Source organism: Giraffa tippelskirchi, chromosome 1 (genome assembly GCF_054371585.1).
Source record: "Giraffa tippelskirchi isolate mGirTip1 chromosome 1, T2T-mGirTip1v1.2.pri, whole genome shotgun sequence".
NCBI lineage: Eukaryota > Metazoa > Chordata > Mammalia > Artiodactyla > Giraffidae > Giraffa > Giraffa tippelskirchi.
The window spans coordinates 5,424,254-5,449,422 of record NC_137275.1 but is presented as its reverse complement, the minus strand read 5'-3'; the positions used below and the strand labels follow the sequence as shown (position 1 = coordinate 5,449,422).

At 43.2% G+C, this 25,169-nt stretch overlaps 1 protein-coding gene across 18 annotated transcripts in view; it reads right to left on the bottom strand.

Annotated features, from left to right (window-relative positions):
* Positions 1-25,169, bottom strand: part of LDB2 (LIM domain binding 2) — a 451,461-nt gene that overhangs the window by 293,070 nt on the left and 133,222 nt on the right. The gene's annotated exons all lie outside the window — the stretch shown is intronic.

Here is a 25,169-nt window from a genome sequence, read left to right as displayed (position 1 = left end):
GTTTAAGATGACAGGCAATCACCAGTTCGTTATTAAATCAGTTATTAAAAACAGAACAGTTCAGCAGAATGCAAACCATCCACATGAACTCTGCTTGTTTGTCTTGGGTTGAGAGTTTCCCTTGTTCGTCCAGAAAATGCTTTGAACTTGACCCAGTTGAAGACCCTTAACGTCACTGCAGATCTTCAAGGGCAGGAGAAGGGCTTCCCTAACAGGGAATTCAGGGGATTATGCGTAGTATTGTGTTTAAAACGGGGTGGGGGGGTGTCACAAACCTGGGCCTCATTCTCTGTATAGTGCTCGATTTACTCCCAAATTATTTTTTAATTTTAATTTTTGTTAATTAATTTTTATTGAAGTATAGTTGCTTTACAATACTGTGTTAGTTTCTGCTGTGAGCAAAGTGAATCAGCTACATATATAGATATATCTTCTCTTTTTTTAGGATTTCCTTCCCACTTAAGTTACCACAGGGAACTAAGCAAAGTTCTTGTGCTATTCACTAGGTTCTCATTAGTTATCCATTTTGTACACAGTATGAATAATGTGCACATATACACATGTGTATATATAGACATATATGAGTGCTGAATAGTTGATATTTTCAAACTGTGCTGCTGGAGAAGACTCTTGAGAGTCCCTTGGACTGCAAGGAGATCAAACCCGTCAACCCTAAAGGAAATCAACCCTGAATATTCATTGGAAGGACTGATGCTGAAGTTGAAGCTCCAGTACTTTGGCCACTTGATGCAAATGGCTGACTCATTGGAAAAGACACTGAGGCTGGGAAAGATTGAAGGCAGGAGGAGAAGGGGATGACAGAAGGTGAGAGAGTTGGATGGCAACCCTGACTCAATGGACATGAGTTTGAGCAAACTCAGGAGATAGTGAAGGACAGGGAAGCCTGGCATGTTGTAATCCATGGGCTCACAAAGAGTCAGACACAGTTAGTGACTGAACACCAACAGCAACAGGGGGTCTTCCCAGGTGGCTCAGTGGTAAAGAATCTTCCTGTCAACGCAGGAGATGTGGGAGATGTGGGTTCAATGACTGGATTGGGAAGATCCCCTGGAGGAGGAAATAGCAACCCCCTACAGTATTCTTGCCTGGGAAATCCCATGGACAGAGGAGCCTGGCGGGCTATGGTCCATGGGGTTGAAAATAGTTGGACAAGACTGAGTGGACACATGCGCGTGCATGCACGTGTGCACACACACACGTATAAATGTACTTTTGTCACCTGATGTGAAGAGCCAGCTCACTGGAAAAGATCCTGACATTGGGAAAGATTGAAGGCAAAAGGAAAAGGGGACGGCAGAGGATGAGATGGTTGGATGGCATCACTGACTCGATGGACGTGAGTTTGAGCAAACTCTGGAAGATAGTGGAGGAGAGAGGAGCCTGGTGTGCTGCAGTCCATGGGGTCACAAAGAGTCAGACACAACTGAGCAACAGAACAATGACAATATGTGTCAATCCCAATCTCCCAATTCTTCCCACCCCACCGCCTGCCCAACTCATTTTTCTGCATCTTTGGGAAGGCAAGGACTAGGGTTCAGGAAGAATGAAGGGTGATAGAAAGGGGCATATTTTGTCTCAGGCTGGTTTCTTTTCAAGCTCTTCACTCTACTGCTCCATTGTCAGGACTCATGCTCAGGAGGAGGTTCGAAGCATGCAGTTGGGCAGGCAGCATTAATAATACATCACTGGTGGATTCTTCCTGTGCAGAGCCCTCAGAGCAGGCACATCCTGACACCTTTTCCCAGCTATGTGAACTCGAACAGCTTATTTTACCTTCGTGAGCCTATTTCCTTGCTTGGAAATTAAGGATAATGATAGTGACAGCAACAGTAATACATACCTCAACCAGAAGATACAACAACAGTTACGTTAATACCTATCTTGCACAGAAGATGTGGCATTTCAGTAAGTTAGTGGCTGTAACATGCCCAGCAGAGTGCTGGGAACACAGTGAAGATCAACGCAATGCCCCTTTTGTTTATCTCAGTGTTTAATATCACTTCTAAGGGATGAAGCATTTCATGTTCTGAAGATCTACACATCAAAACTGTTTCCAAATTAAGTATGTTTCCAAATCACTTTGACTGTCTGTAACCCATTTACTTGGCAACGATACCTGTCTGTGACACAGTGGACACTTATGAATGGATAAAGCGTTGTGGTACATATATATATGTGATGGAATATTACTCAGCCATAAAAAGGAACATACTTGAGTCAGTCCTAGTGAGGTGGATGAACCTAGAGTCTGTTATACAGAGTGAAGTAAGTCAGAAAGAGAAAAACAAATTTCATATATGAACACAAATATAAGGAATCTAGAAAAATGGGACTGATGAACCTATTTGCAGGGCAGGACTAGAGACACAGACCTAGAGAACAGACTTTGGACGCAGTTGGACAAATTGAGAGAGTAGCCTTGACATATATACACTCATGCATGCTAAGTTGCTTCAGTCGTGTTCGACTCTTTGTGACCCTATGGACCATAGCCCGCCAGGCTCCTCTGTCCATGGGATTCTCCAGGCAAGAACACTGGAGTGGGTTGCCATGCCCTCCTCCAGGGGATCTTCCCGACCTTAGGATCGAACCCATGTCTCTTTAGTCTCTTCCATTGACAGGCAGGTTCTTTATCACTAACGCCACCTGGAAGCCCATTTAAAGGCTACCATCTGTAAAATAGATAGCCAGCAGGAAGCTGCTGTATGGGCACAGGGAACTCAACCCAGTGCTCTGTGACAACCTAGAGGGGTGGAATGCAGGGGGAGTGGTGGGGGGAAGGTTCAAGAGGGAGGGGACATACACTTGTGTACTTCTGGCTGATTCACGATGTTGTATGGCAGAAGCCAACACAATATTGTAAAGCAATTATCCTTCAATTAAAAAAAATAAAGAAAAATTAACCACCTCTCTTTCGCTTGCTAATTGTTCAAAGACCCAGTGACTAAATCAGTTCCTCCAGCTCCATTCTCCTGTCATCTCACTCTGGGTTTCTAGCCCTTTTGCTAGAAAGTGGGCCAGTGGAAGGTAAAAGCCCAGGAAGCACACAGGCTGATCTGAAGTCACTAGGGAAAAAGAAAGGATCCAGGCTGTCAGGAGGTGGGAGGATTGTCTATAAGCAGCCATACAGTATCCACAGGACCTGGACAAGGGAGTGCCGGCAGAAGTCAAGGTGGGGAGTAAAGACCCCAGAAGGGGGGGATGACATTTGATTCAAACCAACTGTAATGGGACATGAGATGACTCAGTGTCTTGGGAAATGTCAGGACAGTTTTGGCAGGAGAAGGTTACATCAAATGACTATACACACACACACACACACACACACACACACAAATCAATTGGCTTTGGTCACAGATCTTGGGAGAATATTCCAAAAATTAAAAAATATAGTTTCACAGGACCAGACACATCATAGGTACATCATAGAATATATACACATGTGGGCTGATAGAATGAATGTGTAGATAAGAAACTGGACTTCTTTTTTGTGCCATCAAAGACAACCCAACTCAAGAAAGTCACGTACACGTTTTTTGTGAAGTCTAGATGGTTGATCCTACTTTGTCTGTTGGTCAATATTTTTAAACTGGTACAAAAAAATTTTTGGAGACTATTTTTAAGCTCTAGTTGTCAACTGCCCCCCAGTACACATATATAAAGTTTTTAAATTAGTCCTTAGTTAGGAGAGGAAAAATTCTGATGGAAAGGGGGGATTAAAAAGTAGTATTTTTAAGAAAAAAATTAGTAACTGTCAAGTACAATCCAGGCTTAGCTTGGCTTTTTTTCTGAAGCAAGCAGATCATGGAAAGAACATGCATAGTGGGGGGTGGGGCAGGGGGCAGTGGGCTAGCAGCACCACCGGTAACTCAAAATTTTCTAAGTTTTTTTCCCATGAATTGAACCATCTTATATTCACAACTGCCCTAGCTGTTCCCAAGGGACAGAACAAGCAGTCTTTAGAGAGAATTTATACCTTTGACCTCTATGTTACATTGGCTTCAACATATAAATTCTGCCTCTTATTCACTGATGACCTAAGTCAAGACTCCAGCTTCTTTGCCTCTATTTATTCATTTGCAAACCAGGAACAATTATTTCAGTGCACTGCGGAGCCTAGGGAGTAACTGTCTGGTGCATAATTGTTGCTCAATAAATGGCAGCTATTATTATTCATTACGGTCTCCTTTGACCCTAAGATATCTGTAAGTAGAGAATCCGAATCTCAAAAAACTTAAACTTCTCAGTCAAGATCATCAGCTAGAAAGCGGGGAAGCTCGAGTTCCCATGTTGTGGTTTCCTTGGTCCACACACACAGCACAACAACATGGGAACCTGAGCTTCACCGCTTTCCAGCTGATGAAAGTCTGCCAATTCTAGCCGATTATTTTTTTAATGGATTTAATCTTTTTAGAGTAGCTTTAGGTTCACAGCAAAATTAAGAGGAAAGTACAGAAGATTCCCACACCCCCTTGCTCACATACATGCAGAGCCTCGCTCACTATAGCACTGGATTTGTATAATTGATGAACTGACCAGTCCATGTTTTTTACCAAACAGTTCTGCTCAAAAAGTGATTCCCCTTAGATGGAAGACGATAAGCAAGAGTAGAAGAGGCTGGCATGGGCTGGAGAAAATTTTACCTGAGGGGATCTCCTCTAGTTCTTCAAGATTTTTCCTCCTTCCCCCAACTTCATGTGTTTTTTCTGAGAATAAACCTCCTCTTTAAACACCCCCCCGCCCTGCCATTCACTGGCTAGTACAGATCCTGGGGTCAGTGAGGCAATTTTATCGAAGAAATCTGCATAGCAGCTAGGCCAGGAGTCCAGGGAGCAGCTGAAATACGACTATAAAGACCCATGCTGAACCAAATGTGAAATTTCTAGTAGAAGATCCAGCAGTGTGACAGGTGGAATCTCAGTTCTCAGCCACAGAGCTGAGCTAACAACCTCATGAGCTGTGGGCAATGGTAGAAAATCAGTGCTTCCATATTCAATTTCTAGATGTCAGTCATCTAGATGGCGTGAGCTTTGCAGACAAAGGCAACAGGGCTCTGCTTGACCGCATGTGAAAGAGACCAGTAACAGAAAGTGACTGGTCATGATTATGCCTTTCTGTGCACAAGCTAGCACTTCCGCCTCCTGATTGCAAACGTGGTGCCTCCATCAGCAGAGAAATGAATGATCCAGGAAGTTCCATTTGGAGCAGGCTGCATGGCCAAGTTCAGTCAGCCGACCAGTAAGAGGCCGCATGTGGAAAGTTTCTGAGGCCTTTTAGCAGCAGGGATTCTGCAGAGGAGCCTGCAAAGCCTTGTTTCCCCTAAGAGATGAGGGCAGGCGGGATGCCACCAACTCTCCGTGAAGGCAACCCCTTAATTCAGACCAACATGGAGACTACCCAGGAAGGGCCTTGAGACTCGCCAGCAGGTCAAGGTCAACCTCTCAAGATTCGGCGGTAAAGGTTATTTATGACAAATACCCTTAAAAGCAAACCAACAGCCTGAGGTTTTGTTCTGGGGTATGTGAGGTGGCCATGCATACCAGGTACTGCCAAATACAGTAGATACAATATTTGGTGGATGTATTGTAAAACACATCCTACCCAGGTGTGTTCAGTTCCTTAGACCTGCCCAACTCTTTGTGACTCATTCGGAGCCCGCCAGACTTGTGTGTCCATGGAATTATCCAGGCAAGAACACTGGAGTGGGTAGCCATCCCCTTCTCCAGGAGATCTTCCCAATCCAGGGATTGAACCCACACCTCCTGCATCTCCTGCATTGCAGGCAGACTCTTTATTGCCGAGACGTCAGGCAATCCAGAGAAAAGCCATTATTATCCTTCTGGGGACCAGCATAGTGAGGAGTTGGCCTGTGTGGAGTCAAAGGACCCAGCAACTTAGCTTTTCAAACCAAGGGTCCTTTATTAACCATTTCCTGCCCCCTCATCTTTGAATATGCTGTTCTTTTGGACTGCCACATCCAGCAAAGACCAAGTGTCAGTCCTTGGATTTGTTTTTCCCTGTCTCCTGTGCTAGAAAAGCTCCATACCTCTACCCAGTTAGAGTGTGGATCAAATTATAATTGAATCACTGCCTCGAAATATACTGGCTTGGCCAAAAAGTTCACTTGAGTTTTTCCTTAGTATGGTACAGAAAAACCAGAACGTACTTTTTGGGCAACCCAATACGTTTATCTAAGGTTGTGACTGCCGTCGTAGATGCTTAAGGAAAGGACCTGGTATTAAGTGTCTCTCCATCCTCAACAGATCTCCCATCTACAGTTAAGAAGCAGAAGAAACGGAGAGGCCGTACCCGCATAGTGAGTAAGACTCTTCCTCGAAGACTGGAGGAATCTTAAATCTAAACTCTGTGGCTAGGGGACCAGGACATCATACAAGAGGACCTTTCTCTGTCATGTTACTGCTGCCTCCCTTGTTATCAGTGGATGAACCAGTCATGCATGTGACAAGTCATACAGATGCAGGAAGGACTTCTCACTTATACTGCTGTGCCATTGAAGCACCTGTGGGTATTTTTCTTGCTCTTTTCAGTGAAATGTTCGTTAAGTGAATACACCTCATTGACTGTAACTCAAATAAGAGAGGTTTTATTTTATTAATTTTTAAAAACAGAGAATAGAGGATAATACGATGAAGATCCATGGGCCCATTATCCAGGTGGTTTAATAATTTAAATAATAGTTTAATAATTAACCATTATTAAAATAATCTTTTTTCCTTTTTAAAAGGAATGAAAAATTATAACTAAAAATCGATGTCCCAGGTATCCATAGCCTGCTCTGTTTTTCTCTCCCTTCCCCCAGGCTCCCGTAAACAACCATCTCGTGAAAATCATATAGCCCTTCATAGTCCATTTTTGTGTGAAAGTGAAAGTCGCTCAGTGATGTCTGATTCTTTGCAACCCTATGGTCTATATAGTCCATGGAATTCTCCAGGCCAGAATACAGGAGTGGGTAGCCTTTCCCTTCTCCAGGGGATCTTCCCAACCAAGGGATTGAACCCAGGTCTCCTGCATTGCAGGCGGATTCTTTACCAGTTGAGCCACCAGGGAAGCCCATCTTTTGTGTGTATATATATATATATACACATACATATACATACATAACTCCATTCACATGCAGTCCTGTTTTCTGTTATTAATATTTCATTTAAATGATGTCATATATTATGTTTCCTTTTGTAAACTTGTTTTTTTTCAACATTGTGTTTTGGAGACCTCTCTATTTTATATATTAGAGTCTCTTCTTTCCTTATATAAGCTACATGGTAGCACACTGAATGAATAGAATATATTTTATTTGAGCCTTTTGCTACTAATGACCTCTAGACAGTTTCTCATATTTTGCCATCACAACAACGCTGAAGGCAGTATCTTTGCGCGTCCCCTGTGCTAAGGTGTGAGAACGTCTCCGGGGTGAAGTGGCCACGCCTAGGCATAGAGTGTGTGCTTTTCCATTAGCAGGTCCCTGTGCTTCCAGATTGAAGACTTGTGGTCTGAACTTGCACAGGTAGAGTTGAAGCAAAGAGCACTTCTAAGTGATGTATTTCAGTGGGATCTAACAACAAGATCAACATAATTACAAAACAGAGTCCAGCTCTGCTAGGAGAAGGATGAACATTCAAATGTCCAAAGAAGATGCAGTGATCAAATACCACCACTCATAAAACTTTGCTTATCATTGTCTTCAAGGCAGAGTGTATCACAGGGCTTCGTTAGCCACAAGGAGGGTTTCTTGCCACAACACAAGAAAGGAAGCACAGTTGCTAGGGTCCTCCAAAATGGCTCATGAGACAGGATGAGTGAGGACCAAAGGCCCCAAAATGTGGGCACAAATGTGGGGAGTGGGGGGCATTAACTCCATATGCCCTGCCATCGGGCTTCTCATGGAGGTCACGCCTGCCTTTTCCAAACAGAGAGGTCCTTTCAAACCTTGCTGTTGCTTAGTATCTCAGCAGTGCTTATTTACTAGTTAGTGAATATTAATAAGTAAAGAGTGGATTCTTTTCCCCAAGCTGGAAAGCCACAATAGCAGAGTGCAGCCTCCAGGTAAAGAAAGACAAAATTAACTCAGCCTGAGCTCAGGCATGGAGCCTGTTGCTGACAATCCCTGTACATTTTAATTAGGTAAAAATACCAATGGCGCTTCTCCACTCTAAATAATCCCCCATATGCATTTCTGCAATGAAAGCCCCCAATCCTTCTGTCTCATCTCACAGGTGAGCCCACGTAGCCCCGGCAGCCAGATCATATATGGGCATGAGAGATGCACTCGGGTCAAATAGCAGAAGAGTGTCTTAATTAGATTCAAAAAATCTACAAACACGCTTTGCTCCCATCCCGGATCCGCGTCCACTCCCGTCTGTGTGCCTCTCCACCAAAAACAGAATCCAGGAGCCAGGGTTGCCCCCCGGGCAACTCTAACTTCAGTACTGACAGGTTATGTGGGATTTTTGCCAGAGTAATTATTTTTCAATTCAACAATAATGAGAAATTACCATGGCAACCACTTGTCACGTGCACACATACACCCCCTCCGAAGAATGAACTCTACATAAAGCTGTTGCTTGAAAATTGTGGGGTTTTTTTTGTGTGTTTTGCTTTTTATGAAAATAAACTTTAAACAGGTCAAAGTGGAAGAAAGGGTATGAAGGGGTCTGGAAGCAGGAGGATGAGGAGGGCACCGGCTTTCTTCTGTACCTTGAGATTCTAGAAAATGAGGATACCTCATCCCACAACCCTACCGTCTTGTACACAGGCGCACGCAGATAGCACACTATTCATCTGTCTCTGACCACTGCGGTCACTCCCATCTGACGCATGTCAGCTAGCTTCTCTCAGAAAACACTGAAGAGAGGACAAATGTGACTCCACAACCAAAGCGGATACGCACTTGGCCAGACTTGCATTCTCTAAATGTCTCTGCCCGTCACAGGCATATTTTGAGACAGAAGACCTTGATAATCCCAAACTTCCTGTCTTTCCCTTTCTAGAGGAGGGCCCCTCGGACTAAAGAGGGGTGCATGTCTTTCATTTTCTCTATCAATAAGGTCTTGCTTCCATCAATTTCTCCAAACCTAGGAGTCTTGTATCAAACCATGTTTATGTCAAATTAGCTACATTTATTAAGATGGTCATACAGAGTAAAGTAAGTCAGAAAAAACAAATGAACATTGTATATTAACACATGTATGTGGAATCTAGAAAAATGATACAGATGAACCTATTTGCAGGACAGGGGGAATCCAAAAGTAGGTAGTCAGGAAACACCTGGTGTAACAGGCAAATTTGGCCTTGGAGTACAGAATGAAGCAGGGCAAAGCTAATAGAGTTTTGCCAAGAGAAAGCACTGGTCATAGCAAACACCCTCTTCCAACAACACAAGAGAAGACTCTACACGTGGACATTATCAGATGATCAACACTGAAATCAGATTGATTATATTCTTTGCAGCCAAAGATGGAGAAGCTCTATACAGTCAGCAAAAACAAGACCGGGAGCAGACTGTGGCTCAGATCATGAACTGCTTATTGCCAAATTCAGACTTAAATTGAAGAAAATAGGGAAAACCACTACACCATTCAGGTATGACCTAAATCAAATCCCTTATGATTATACACTGGAAGTGACAAATAGATTTAAGGGGCTAGATCTGATAGACAGAGTGCCTGATGAACTATGGACGGAGGTTTGTGACATTGTACAGGAGACAGGGATCAAGACCATCCCCATGGAAAAGAAATGCAAAAAAGCAAAATGGCTGTCTCAAGAGGCCTTACAGATAGCTGGGGAAAGAATAGAAGCAAAAAGCAAAGGAGAAAAGGAAAGATATTCCCATCTGAATGCAGAGTTCCAAAGAATAGCAAGGAGAGATAAGAAAGCCTTCCTCAGTGATCAATGCAAAGAAATAGAGGAAAACAACAGAATGGGAAAGACTAGAGATCTCTTCAAGAAAATTAGAGATACCAAGGGAACATTTCATGCAAAGATAGGCTCGAGAAAGGACAGAAACAGTATCGACCTAACAGAAGCAGGAGATACTAAGAAGAGGTGGCAAGAATACACAGAGGAACTGTACAAAAAAGATCTTCACTATCAAGATAATCATGATGGTGTGATCACTCACCTAGAGCCAGACATCCTGGACTGTGAAGTCAAGTGGGCCTTAGAAAGCATCACTACGAACAAAGCTAGTGGAGGTGTGATGGAATTCCAGTTGAGCTATTTCAAATCCTGAAGGATGATGCTGTGAAAGTGCTACACTCAATATGCCAGCAAATCTGGAAAACTCAGTAGTGGCCACAGGACTAGAAAAGGTCAGTTTTCATTTCAATCCCAAAGAAAGGCAATGCCAAAGAATGCTCAAACTACTGCACAATTGCACTCATCTCACATGCTAGTAAAGTTATGCTCAAAATTCCCCAAGCCAGGCTTCAGCAATACGTGAACCGTGAACTTCCAGATGTTCAAGCTGGTTTTAGAAAAGGCAGAGGAACCAGAGATCAAATTGCCAACATCCGCTGGATCATCGAAAAAGCAAGAGAGTTCCAGAAAAACATCTATTTCTGCTTTATTGACTATACCAAAGCCTTTGACTGTGTGGATCACAATAAACTGTGGAAAATTCTGAAAGAGATGGGAATACCAGACCATCTGACCTGTCTCTTGAGAAACCTGTATGCAGGTCAGGAAGCAACAGTTAGAACTGGACAGGGAACAACAGACTGGTTCCAAATAGGAAAAGGAGTCCGTCAAGGCTGCATATTGTCACCCTACTTATTTAACTTATATGAAGAGTACATCATGAGAAACGCTGGGCTGGAAGAAACACAAGCTGGAATCAAGATTGCTGGGAGAAATATCAATAACCTCAGATATGCGGATGACACCACTCTTACGGCAGAGCGAAGAAGAACTAAAGAGCCTCTTGATGAATGTGAAAGAGGAGAGTGAAAAAGTTGGCTTAAAGCTCAACGTTCAGAAAACTAAGATCATGGCAACTGGTCCCATCACTTCATGGGAAATAGATGGGGAAACAGTGGAAACAGTGTCAGACTTTATTTTGGGGGCTCCAAAATCACCGCTGATGGTGATTGCAGCCATGAAATTAAAAGACACTTACTCCTTGGAAGGAAGGTTATGATCAACCTAGATAGCATGTTTAAAAGCAGAGACATTACTTTACCAACAAAGGTCCATCTTGTCAAGGCTATGGTTTTTCCAGTAGTCATGTATGGATGTGAGAGTTGGACGGTGAAGAAAGCTGAGTGCCGAAGAATTGATGCTTTTGAACTGTGGTGTTGGAGAAGACTCTTGAGAGTCTCTTGGACAGCGGGGAGATCCAATCAATCCATCCTAAAGGAGATCAATCCTGGGTGTTCATTGGAAGGTCTGATGTTGAAGCTGAAACTCCAATACTTTGGCCACCTCATGCGAAGAGTTAACTCATTGGAAAAGACCCTAATGCTGGGTAGGATTGGGGGCAGGAGGAGAAGGGGACAACAGAGGATGAGATGGTTGGATGGCATCACCGACTCGATGGACATGGGTTTGGGTAAACTCCGGGAGTTGGTGATGGACAGGGAGGCCTGGCGTGCTGCGATTCATGGGGTCGCAAAGAGTCAGACACGACTGAGCAACTGAACTGAATAAAGACACAGCCATAGAGAACAAAGGTATGGACACCAAGGAGGGAAAGTAGTGGGTGGGATGAATTGGGAGACTGGGATTGACATTTATACACTATTGATCCTATGTATAAAATAAATAAATAATGAGAACCTTCTGTTTAGCATAGGGAAGTCTATACAGTGCTCTGTGGGGACCTAAATGGGAAGGAAATTCAAAAGAGGGGACTTATGTATACATACAGATGATTCACTTGACTGTACAGAGAACATAACACATCATTGTGAAGCAACTATACTCCAATAAAAAAAAAAATTAAAATAATAATAAACAGTTCCACAGCAGTTATTGCATGCTGGCCACCATTCTGAACTAACTGAAAAACAAAAATTCCTTGAAACCTCACACTGAGCCTAGGGGATAAGTCCTACTATTTATTCCATTTTACAGATGAGGTAACTGAGGCACAGAGAAGCTAAATATCTGCTTAAGATCGGAAAGCTGACAAGTAACAGAGAGATTTCCAACTCTGGCTCTTGAGTTGAGGCTCATATAACCACTCTACCACTCAGATATTCCTTTGTCCAGAACACTGTTCTTCAAAATTTCTACTGTCTTCTTAGCTGTTTCAATATCCAATTAATGTACTGAATGTTTGAGGCTTCATCTTGTGAACAGACAGCCCAAAGCAAGGTTTTCCACCACATCGATGGAATTCTACATTGAAGCACAGATAAAAGCAGTAAGATCACTTGCTCTCACCAGCTGGTAATTGCACAAGCATGTAATGGACACACAGAATTTTAAATCCCTCCTTTTTATTTAATGTTATGGATTTTTTTAAAATCTCATGTCCCTGGGGTTGTAGTTTTGATTTGCTTTTTCTCTCATTGTCAACTAGGATTTGTTTATTCTCAATTAAATTGTATTTTATTTAACAGTAAACGTTAGTGATCATTTTAACAGAGAAATTCTAAAACGGCGGTATGTTACCAAGAGAGTAAATCGCATGTCTTGATAGAACATCTCAGGGTTTCACTCACAATTCAAGGCTTCCTTTTTAGAAAGTACCTCCTGCATTTCACTCCCCTGGGCTGCTGCCTTGGGAAAGATATATATTAAAACAGGCAGAGAGACAGAACTTGGCATCTGGCAGAAATGATTCTACAGCCGTAGCTACATCAGTGCCTCCCCCTGCCCCAAACACCTGAAAAATCCATGTATTTCAATCTCCATCCTTGACCTACAAAAGCATTAATTAATTGTGAAGAGTCCAAAGAGAAAGGCTATTTACAATAATCTAAAAATAATGAGTAAAATGTATACAGTTGAGGTACCAAAAATAAGCTTTGAACTTCTTGCAATTATTATGAAATCCTGGTGGCTCAGACTGTAAAGAATCTGCCTGCAATGCCAGAGACCAGGGTTCAGTCCCTGGGTCTGGAAGATCCCTTGGAGAAGGGAATGGCTACCCACTCCAGTATTCTTGCTTGGAAAACTTCATGGACAGATGATCTTGGCAGGCTACAGTCCATGGGGTCACAAAGAGTCGGACATGTCTGAGCGATTAACACTTTCACTTCACTTTTCATTAATTTTTTTAATAGTCTTTTTTAAAAATTAATTTATTTATTTTAATTGGAGACTAATTACTTTACAATATTGTAGCGGTTTTTGCCATACATTGACATGAATCAGCCATTGGTGTACATGTGTCCCCATCCTGAACCCCCCTCCCACCTTCCTCCCCATCCCATCCCTCTGGGTCATCCCAGTGCACCAGCCCTGAGCACCCTATCTCATGCATCGAAATTCCTATCAGCTTTATGAGGGCAGGATCGTTACCTGTATCTATGCATTTGTTAACATCTGGCAGGCAAGCAACAGATAAGTATTCGATTACTTGATTATTTCAGGGCTTGTCTGGTGGCTCAGGTGGTAAAGCGTCTGCCTACAACGTGGGAGACCTGGGTTCAATCCCTGGGTTGGGAAGATCCCCTGGAGAAGGAAATGGCAACCCACTCCAGTATTCTTGCCTGGAAAATCCCATAGGTGGAGAAGCCTGTTAGGCTACAGTCCCTGGCTCCGTCCATGGGGTCTCAAAGAGTCAGACGTGACTGAGAGACTTCACTTCACTTGATTATTTAAATTATTTCTTTTAACAAACAAATACTTGTTTAATTTAAAGCCAGCATATTCTCAAAACCCTAAAGAAGCGCAATCGTATCTTCATGATGGTTGGACACATCTCTTCTCTTTTGGGTTCACATGTCTGTTATTAATAAGTGGGCTGAAGAGTTTCACAAGGAATTACATTCTAGTTCTCACAGTTTCCCTATCAGGTTGGTACTTTTACGATCTCAATTTAAATGGAGAAACTGAAGGCCCAGGAGGTTTGGATATATACCCACTGGGTTTCTCCGGTGATCCAGTGTCTAAGATTCTGAACTCCCAACACCCAAGGCTGAGGGCCTAGGTTCCATCCCTGGTCAGGGAACTAGACTCCACGTGGCCCAACTAAAAGTTTGCTTGCTGCAACTAAAGATCCCGCCTGCTTCATAAGACTTGGCACAGTCAAGTAAATAAAAATAAATAATCAAATATTTAAAAAGATATATACCCGAGGTCACAGACTAAGTAAGAGGCAACCCTGGGATTTAATGCGTGAACACTGTGATTCTTAAATGTGTGTTACTATCTGCAAAGCTTCCTTGCCTTGTTCTCATCTCTATTATTCTGGTGTGAAGGACTAGTATTTTCATCATAATTAAATTTCCTCTATTAGACTCCAACCTGGAAACGTGCACTCTGACATATCAAAAATAATATACTAGAGACCCTGAGCAAGCTCATTTTGCCAATGACGTCATGAAGAATTACTCTAGAAGCCTGGGTCTCGCTGGGGACAGTTTGGGCGGTGAGCTCACGTTACATCACACCCTCTAGGTGTGAGAAGTCCTGAGTGGCAAGGCGATCTGATGAGGCAGCGACTCGTGTATCTTGAGAAAAGCACACCATAAAATCAGGCACAGATTTTCTGTCCCAACCTAAACACAGCAGACAGCAAGAGAACATTTCTGGAAAAGCCTACAAGATGTAAAAGCTGTTTTTGTGACCTGCCCAATTGCATCAGAATCAAATGACATCAGAATCAAATCACTCTTCGAGTCCCCAATGAAAACTGGAAGCTTGTGCCAGGACCGAAGTGAGGAAAGAAGACTGGTGTTTTCCCCTCTCCTTCGTTGGAAACAGGGAAAAGGATTTTTGCTCACAAAGACAAACCTAAAAAATCCAGCATAATCTCAAAACTCAGAAGGAGGATATTAGGTTTCTCTGGCCACGGTCGAAGGCCTGCATGCTGTTCTCAGTTTACCCATCTGTATACTGGGGTCTTAGAGTCCTTTGAGGCTGTGTCTAATCACAGCTCCCAGCTTCTCCCTGGGACTCCCCTGGCTCCACCTGCCTCACCGACTTCCCCATCTGCTAACTAAAGACAGAACACGACCAAAGCCAGACCTGCCCCTGTTTTCTCCACACCCCAAACCTATTCGCCCCACCCTTTTCCAACTCAATAACATCACTCCAGATTGCTATTCTTGTAGCCCAAACTTTTAGGACACAAAACAGTCAGACACAACTTAGCAACTAAACAACAACAGCAATAATCCATAGGAGCGAACTTTTCTTTTTTTAACCAAATCGGTCAATGTCTTTTCTCTGGGAAGCCCTTATTACTTGCTTTTGTCTATTTGTTTGTTGTCTTCCTACCTACTGGAAAATATAAGCTCATCGGGAGAATGGGATCCTGCTGCCCTCTTTGCTGTAGACCCTGGTATCCGGTGCTTCGCCTGGGGGCTCAGATGGTAAAGAATCTGCCTGCAATGCAGGAGACCCGGGTTCGATCCCTAGGTCGGGAAGATCCCCTGGAGAAAGAAATGGCAACCCACTCCACTATTCTTGCCTGAGAATTCCATGGACAGAGGAGCCTGGTGGGCTACAGTCCACGGGTTTGCAAAGAGTGGACATGACTGAGTGACTAACGCTGGTACCTAGTAGGTGCTTAATAAATGACAGCTTGAATAAATGAATATATGAAAAAAATGTGTTGAGCAAGAAAAAAGAAAAGAGAAAAATCTATCAAAGAAATCAATTGCTTGAACTTCCACAGCAACTATTCCCAGACCCAGGCTTGTCACAACCCAGTTGGCTTCAATGACATAACAGAGTCCTAGAAACTTACCAGAATCTTTATTCCCTTTAATTTTTAAAATAAATATATGCCATGAATTAAAAGCATTAAAAAGCATTCATGCCCTTTGACTCAGTAATTCTATTTCTGGGAACCCATCCAAAAAACATAATCCAAAAATATGTAAATGCTTTATATGCAAAAATATCCACCATAGGAGCCTTCATAACAGAAAAAAACCCAAAAAACTAGGAATAATATGCTGCCTTACGACGGAAAAATGATACCAGAAATCACAATTTGGCCACTAGAAAGAAAATAGGAATCTTTAAATGTAATGTTTGCTCATGGTTTATAATAACACAAAGGCATGCTTAGGCTACAATGTAAAATAAAGACAGGAAAATGGGTACACAGAGCTGTGTGGCCAATGGAGGGTGATATACACGCAGAAGCATGCGTGGGGCCTGAGTCTGTGAAAGAGATGGCCTTGTTGGGGAGCAGGGAAGGGTGACCACTGGATAAGTAGTGTTGATTTTTCATATGTAAAATAAAATTTGATTCCACTTCACATAATCAATAATTGGGCCACCTGATGCGAAGAGCTGACTCATTGGGGAAGATCCTGATGCTGGGAAAGACTGAGGGCAGGAAGAGACAGGGGTGACAGAGGATGAGATGGTTGGCTGGCATCACCGACTCAATGGACATGAGTTTGAGCAAACTCTGGGAGAGAGTGAAGGACAGGGAAGCCTGGCGTGCTGCAGTTCATGGGGTCGCAAAGAACTGGATATGATTTAGCAACTGAACAACAACAACACATAACCAAATATAAATTCCAGATGGATCAACCATATAAATGAAGAAAAGGTTTTCAAACCATTAGAAGAAAAGAGAGAATATTTTGTATGATCTCACAACACAGGGGGAAATTGGTAAACAAACACAAGGACAAATCGTATGAGAAACAGGCGATCCATTTGAATCCATCAACATAGAAACATTTCATGTGACAGAAGACGTTATAAACATGCTACAATATAAGTATGAGCTGGATGAAGATTAGCTTCTAGAATATATGACACACTGCTACAAATCAAAAATCAATAAAATATAAAAGAGCAAAAAAGTTATGAAAGTACCATTCCCAGAAAATAAATAAAGCAATGACAAGCTGTTCTATTTCACTTGTAGCCAAGAAAAGGTAAATTAAATCTAAGTCCTTGAACATCCATGAGATCGTCAAAAAAAAAAAAAAAAATTAAAAAATTGAAAGATACCACACGTTGCTGGAGAGCTGTGAAAATAGGAACTCTCATACGCTGAGATCATTCGTCAGGGTCTGAAAGCCCCGACGCACGGAGTGGACAGATGTCCAGATGTCGGCATCCCTGCCCGCTCAGCACCTACCGCCCTCCAAGACGTCGACGCAGCCTGACAGACTTGCCTTTCACCCCCCCATCCCTTCGCTCGCAATGCTCTTCTCATACCACACTCTCCCACTATTTTCCAACTGTCTTGACTCATTTCAACCTCCACCAAGTCTTACCTCCATCCTGAAACTCACCAGGATTTCCAAACTATAGAAAAGTCTCTGTTTTCTAGGCTAAGAAACAAAATTTTCAAAGACTATGAGCCTCATGCTGACAACACCTGTAGTACAATACTTTGATTTTGTTTTACATGATGTCTAGTTATTGCATATTCACGTTTCAATGACTCTAAAGTCCATGGATGTGAAGTGAAAGTCGCTCAGTAGTGTCTGACTCTTTGTGACCCCATGGACTATACAGTCCATGGAATTCTCCAGGCCAGAATACTGGAGTGGGTAGCCTTTCCCTTCTCCAGGGGATCTTCCCAACCCAGGGATCGAACCCAGGTCTCCTGCATTGCAGGCAGATTCTTCACCAGCTGAGCCACAAGGGAAGCCCAAGAGTACTGGAGTGGGTAGCCTATCCCTTCTCCAGGGAATCTTCCCAACCTAGGGATCAAACCCAGGTCTCCTGCATTGTAGACAGATTGTTTACCAAAAGAGCTACAAGGGAAGTCCATGGATAGAGACATCATATACTTTGGGTTGGTCTTTGCTTTCCGTTGCTTACCTGGCACACATTTATTATATGTTTAATTATGAACCAAACACTGTGCATTATCTATTTCTGGCTTTGGAGCATGATCAGGTAGCTACTATTATTCTCCTTTTACAAATGAACAACAACAACAAAAAACACTCAGAAAGGTTACTCAGTTTTCCCAGTCACACAAATGGTACATGTTGGTATCAGTGATCAAAGCCATGTTGCGGTTCCAGAACTCATTTCTTTTAATTGATATGAGAGAAAATATCAGTACTAAGTCACATATAAGACTGGTGCATGAACGTTCATTGCTTCACCATTCACAATCAGGCAGAAATGGAAACCATCCAAATGTCCATCAGCTGATGAACGGATAAAGAGTGGTATCGCCATACAATGGAATACTATTAGCAATGAAAGGATTTAAATATTGCTAAGTGCTTGAATATGGACCACAAAAACATTATACAAAGAGAAAGAAGCCAGACACAAAATGCCACATATTGAAGGATTCCATCTGGATGAAATATCCAGGATCCCAGCTCTGCTACTCACTAGCTGTGTGATCTCAGGCAAATTACATAAGCTCTCTGTGCTTCTGCTTCATTGAGTGTATAAGAATTCATCATTCTCACTGTGAAGATTACACTAGATAATACATGGACCGATGACTGGAGTAACGCCCAGTAACGGGCACTGTTAGTAAGTGGTAGAGAAAGTCCCAAGGTCAGGGTTGGGTGGATATTAAATAATAAATATCAGCAGTGCATCTTACATAACAGACCACACACTTTACAACCTGACCTCCTGGAGCTGGATGCCAATGCCAGCATTGCTATGCTCTATCACTCTGGGCAGGTTATTCAATCTCAGTTGCCTTTGCTGTGAAGGTGAGAACGATGATGGTCTTGGCATCTTGTAGTGCTGTTGTGCAGATTAAATAAGCTGATACATTGATGTGCTTGGGCTTCCCTAGTGGCTCACAGGTAAAGAATCAGCCTGTAGTGCAGGAGATATGGGGGATACAGGCTTGATCCCTGGGTCGGGAAGATCCCTTGGAGAAGGAAATAACAACCAACTCCAGTATTCTTGCCTGGGAAATCTCATGGACAGAGGAGCCTGGCAGGCTGTAGTCCATGGGGTTACAAAGAGTTGGACAAGACTGAGCGACTGAGGCATGCACATTGATGAGCTTAGCACGGTGCCTGGCACACGAGAGGTGTTTTAGTTTTGTTATTTTTTACCTATCATTATTGTTTCGGCCATCAGTGTTAGATGGCATTAAAGACACCCAAGATAGAGATCTGTAGCCTCAGAAAATGTATTATCCAATAACCTATCTGTCCCAGCATCGCCATTGACAGTGGATACACACAAGGATGCCCTCCTCTGTCTCCCTCTTCAGCCTGCCAAGTCCTCAAGGGTGGGATCGATGTTTTGTTTTTCACCATCTCCCTTGTGCCTCACACAGTGCCTGCCTGGGAAAGAGCAAGGGTATGCTATCCACCAAAGTGAGTTTTCAATGCAGATTGAAGGGAGAGCAGCTCCTGCTTTGCACGCCAGCCTCAAATCCACACTTGCATGTGGTTCAGGCTAATTTGCATCGCAGCATCTCAGAAGGCTCTGCATTTAGCTACTCAGTTTGCTTCCTTGTCAACTGGATATCACAACTTGCAAGGCAAAAGGGAGCTTTAGAGAACAGTGGCTTGCCTGCCAGCAGCCTGATTTGGGTCCTGCAGGATCTTTGATTTTCTCCTTCCATCTCCACGGAAGACAGAAAACTGGGTTCTAATTCTGATGCCAGTAAATCTTTGTTGGGTGACTTCACACAAGTACAAATCAAAGAATCTTAAGTCTTCCAAATGTCCTTAGAGGATGTGCGTGGACCTCCCTTTTTCCATATGTCAAATATGAGGATCTAAGCATCCTTCCAAAGGCATCTGGCCAGAACACTAACTTCCTCAGGGATTTGTTTTTCACCAAATGAACCTGCCCACCTTCCCTACTCTTGCTTTCAGGGAAAACATTTTTGGGGTATCTTGGTCAGGGCTATAGTAAAGGCAACATCGTCACCAAAGGGTGTATAAAGGGAAGATTTCCACCACCTCTCAGGGTCCAAGAATAGTCCCCATAAGGATGGCAAATGGATTTTAACCCATCAAAGTGGCCTCTGATGAGTGGGTTATTGTTCGCTAGGACTCTGAATCCATTTTGACATGAAAAAGATATTTACTGAGAACTTACTATGTCCTAGGAAAGTTTTAAGCAGGAAAGAGTCATGATCAATTTAGATTCCAAGAATCTTCTATGAAAAGACCAATGATGGTCACTGCTAAATAGCTGTGTGGCTCTGGGTGAATACCTTTGCTACTCGGGGCCTTGGTTTTCTCATCTGTAAAACTGGGGATGGGGGCAACATGAGTATCTGCTTCATGGGTTTGCTGTGAGGTATTATTAAAGGAGAGAATCTATGCAAAGCATTTAGAACCCTGCCTAGAATGCAATGCACACTTAATCATAACCTTAGCCTTGATGAAGAACAGCTCTTCTTTGGTTCCCTTTCTCTTAGAAGCTAACCAAGACTCAGTGAAATTTATTGTAGGTATAGCTTTCTTTCTTTTTTTTTTTTTTTTTAATTTTTTTGGCCATGCTGCGTGGCATGTGGGATCTTAGTTTCCAGAGCAGGGATCGAACCCATGCCCCTTGCATTGGGAGCACAGTGTTAACCACTGGACCAGGGAAGTCTCAGGGTTAGCTTTCACATCCACCCACCCTATCCCTGTGCTTCCTTGCGCCCACCCTGACCTCGGGCCTCTGCTCCCAGGACCCTGTGTTTCTACTTCTATGGCACCACCTACTTGCCAACTTCTCTGCACACCTGGGCTGCATATTTTCTATCAGTAGTTTTTATTGGGGCAAATACTTCCATTTGAAAACCAGTGTTAAAAAGACCCTCTATTTCTGTAAATACTTTAAAGCCTCCTATATGTATAACTCTCAGTTCTACCTTGAGAATGGATTCTAAACCAATCAACTGTCACCTTTGGGGGTCATCAACCCCCCCCCCCATTACAATATACTACTGTCTTTCCGTTCTGGCCGCACTTTGCAACTGGCAGGATCATTGTTCCCTGACCTGGGATGGAACTTACACCCCCAGCAGGGGAAGCTCAGCGCACTAACCCCTGGATGACCAGGGGATTTCCTTTACTGCTCTCTTATCAGCCATATAGTATTCACATGACGCTCCTACCTATAAATTATTTTCCCCCAATTCATGGTCCAGAGTATTTCCACCAGTTGACAACCGTAAGAGCTGTCCTTCCCAACCCTCCTGCCCCCAACCCCTCTGCTCCCCCACTATCTTCAGCAGCAGTAATTCCATCACTCTTAACTTAGATACCAGCCCCCGCACAGAGCCTAACACTGAGCAGAGAGTGACTCCTCTCTACCCCAGTCAGCATCCTCAGGAGGCGCTGATGCAAACTCAGTGACGTCACACACTGTATCTCATGCGATTCTCATATCAAGATAGTAATACTAGTAACACAGGTGTTTTGTATGTGAGCAAGCCAACAATGTGCTCCAAGTTTCCCAGAAAGCAAATATCAAAACCATAAGCTACATATGAATCTTCTAACTTCCAGTGGCTAGATTTGTACTTTAAATAAAATTGCTATTTGCCAAAACTTTAAAATGTTTAGACTCAAAATACGCAGCATAAGTATAGACACAAAAGTACTGTCTGTGTGTTCCTGGACTTGTTGTCATCAATAATACCACGGTGATAGTAACAACAAGATAAACAACTAGCAATCACTAAACACTTTATCTGGACAGGCAGTGTGCTGAGCACTTTACAAAACCATTGCTGTTGTTCGGTCTCTAAGTCACGTCCTGCTCTTTGCGACCCTGTGGATTGCAGCACATCAGGCTCCTCTGTCCTTCAGTATCTTCCAGAGTTTGCTCAAATTCATGCCCACTGAGTCAGGGATGCCATCCAGCCATCTCATCCGCTGCTTCCCTCTTCTCCTTTTGCCTTCAGTCTTCCCCAGGATCAGGGGCTTTTCCAACGAATCAGCTCTTGGCATCAGATTGTCAAAGTATGAGAGCTTCAGCTTCATCATCAGTCCTTTCAATGAATATTCAGGACTTATTTCCTTTAGGATTGACTGGTTTGATCTCCTTGCTGCCCAAGGGACTCTCAAGAGTCTTCTCCAGCAGCACAATTTGAAAGCATCAATTCTTCAGCTCTCAGCCTTCATGGTCCAACTCTCACATCTGTACATGACTACTGCAAAACTCACTAAATTCTTACAACATTCCTATGAGATAGGTATTACTGTTTCCAATCGACTGATGAAGAAAGTAAGACTTTTGACTAAGGCCACTTCATCAGTAAATGATAAAGGCAAAATTCAAATCTAGGCAGTTGTGACATTAATTTTATGTGTCGATTTGACTGGGCACTGGGTGCCCAGATATTTGGCTACACTCTATTCTGGGTGTTTCTGTAAAGGTGATTCTGGGTGAGACTGAGTAAAGCAGTCTCCTGATGGGTGGGCCTTATCCAATCAGTTGAAGACATAAATGGAACAGAAAGGCTAAGAGGGAATTTCACCAGCCTGAGCTGGGCCATCAGTCTTCTTCTGCTCTCAGACTGGAGCTTGAATTGTTGGCTACCCTGATTCTCAGGCCTTTAGACTCAGACAAGAGCTTTCCTGGTTCAGCTTTCCTGGGTCTTCCACCTATCAATTCACCATGCAGATCTTGGGGCTTGTAGGCCTCCATAACTGCATGAGCCAATTTCCTGTAATAAATCTTTCTATGCATACATATATCCTATTGGTTCTGTTTCTCTGGAGACCCCTGACTAATATGTTTGTATGCACCTAAGCCCTGGTATGTTTCCATTCTCTGTATTAAGTAGAAATAGAAGTCCTTTTACTCCAGGTGGCGAAGAAGCATTAATTATCAATAGACTGCAGCAAGGGACTCACTAACACATTTCACTAGATGTAATTTGCTTTGTTCCAAGATCTCAGAAGTAGGTTTTCCCCCTGTTTGCTTCAATTTTAGAAAATCACACTGTAGAAGGGATCTGAGAGATGGCTTTGGATTTCCAGGAGCTTGGTGGGCATTGGGGCTCCGACACACCCTGCATGTATGACCTTGGAAAAGTCAGATGACCTCTCTAAGGAGGAAGAACATGGATGATCTACACCCATGTCCCCCATAAACTGTGAGGCTTAAAACAGATCAGGTATCTATTATTTCTAATTTCATTCATCCCCAAACCACAAAAAAAGTTAGCAAGGAAGGGGGACTGCTGGCTTCAGGAGCAATGCATCGTGAAAAACAGATACTAATTTCATTTCATCTGATTCTTGTCCAGTCATCTTAACTGAAGGCTAAAAATGATTCTGCAGTAATAAAGGGAATTATAATACACGGTTGTGGAAGCTTGGAGAGCAATTCCAGCACGGAAGCAAGCGATTATACATTGCAACAAATTAAAAACTCAGAGAAAAAGAGGGGAGGGAGAGGAAGGAAACCAAAGAGCACTCAAATCCCTCAAGAAACACTATTTAATAAAGCAAACTCTATTTTCCATAGAATTCCAATCAAGGGGCATTTCAGCCACATGGAAGCAATTAGAGACATCTATGATTTAATGAAAATGCGAAAACCAAGGACAAACAAAACAACCTCATAACACGAGGCCACTTCTCAAATCCCTGCCACCAAACTGTAGGACAGAGAGTGGCTGAAAAGCCGGTAGCAGTGACACAAGGCTCAAGTCAGCCAGCAGCACAATTCCCTAAAGTCCAGTCTGCCATTTGCTGGAACGCAAAGGAAACAGAGCTTTAAGCAAAACAAAGGCCAAACACAGCCGCACCAGCCTCCGCAGGCGGCCTTTCAGGCCCGCCATCGCAGGAGGAGAAAATGCATGCGAGGCCTGGCTCCTCTTGGGTTTGGCCTTGGTGAAAAGCCAGCCCCATTCCTTAGTAGAATCTGATCATCCTCGAGGCTCCCCTTTGCCAGCCATAAACATCTAATGTAATTTTGATTTTAAACCATTTCCCTCACCACAGAAACATCCATAAGTCACTTTCCTGTGAACTGGAACTCTTTTGGCTTCAGGCAATGAAAAAGGAGACAAGTTTATCTCATTGACACCATCCCCTCTCCCAGAGCCCGTGGATCTTGCTCAGTGGCTTTTTCTCTCAGCTCCCAACATCTTATGCTAATGTCTGCTTCCGGTCTTGCTTCTTGATGTTTCCTCTGCCTGTGGGGCTTGTCTTCCAGATCTCCAAAGACTTGAATCCTCCACTTACTCCACCCATTACCATGTCTGATTTTTTTTTTTTTTTGAGCACTTATCACCATCCAGAACTACCCCTGCTATTAACTCATCACTGTACTTGCTGATTTAACCTGCCCCCCTTGACCGATCTCCCCACTAGATCATAAACCATGAGAAAGCAGAAGTGTTGATCATTTACCTGTTTGCCACCGTATTCCCCATTCCCAGCACAGTTCCTGGCAGACAGTGGGCACTTAATAACATCAGTACAATGAATGCAGAAAACAGGCTGTTTGGAGTTTCTGAATTTGGGGAAACACGGCTTTAGCCAAGAAGCATCTAATTTATTCATTCATATGCACCTATTCTTTCAATATCTGTTGAGTAAAAGTATGTTCCAGGAACTGGGGATACACCTAGGAATTAAATCTGAGTCTTTGCCCACAAGCAGTTAGGGATGGAGATGAAGAGGAGGAAGAGGAGGCAGGCTACTGCAGTAGGATGAGAGGAGGAGAACGGGTCAGGGTATCAAGAAGTGGCTGGCACTTGACCGTTGGTAGCGTCACCTGGCCTGAGGAAGGGAATTTCAGAGGTCCTTACTGGTAATTAGGTTTGTTGTTGTTGATCAGTCGCTCAGTCGTGTCCAACTCTTTGCAGCTCCGTGGTCTGCAGCACTTCATGCTCTCCTGTCCTTCACCATCTCCTGGACTCTGCTCAAATTCATGTGCATTGAATCAGTGATGCTATCCAACCATCTCATCCTCTGTCTTTCCCTTCTCCTTTTGCCTTCAATCTTTCCCAGCATCAGGGGCCTTTCCAGTGAGTCAGTTCTTCCCATCAGGTGGCCAAAGTATTAGAGCTTCAGCTTCAGCATCAGTCCTTCCAATGAATATTCAGGACTGATCTCCTTTAGGATGGACTGGTTGGATCC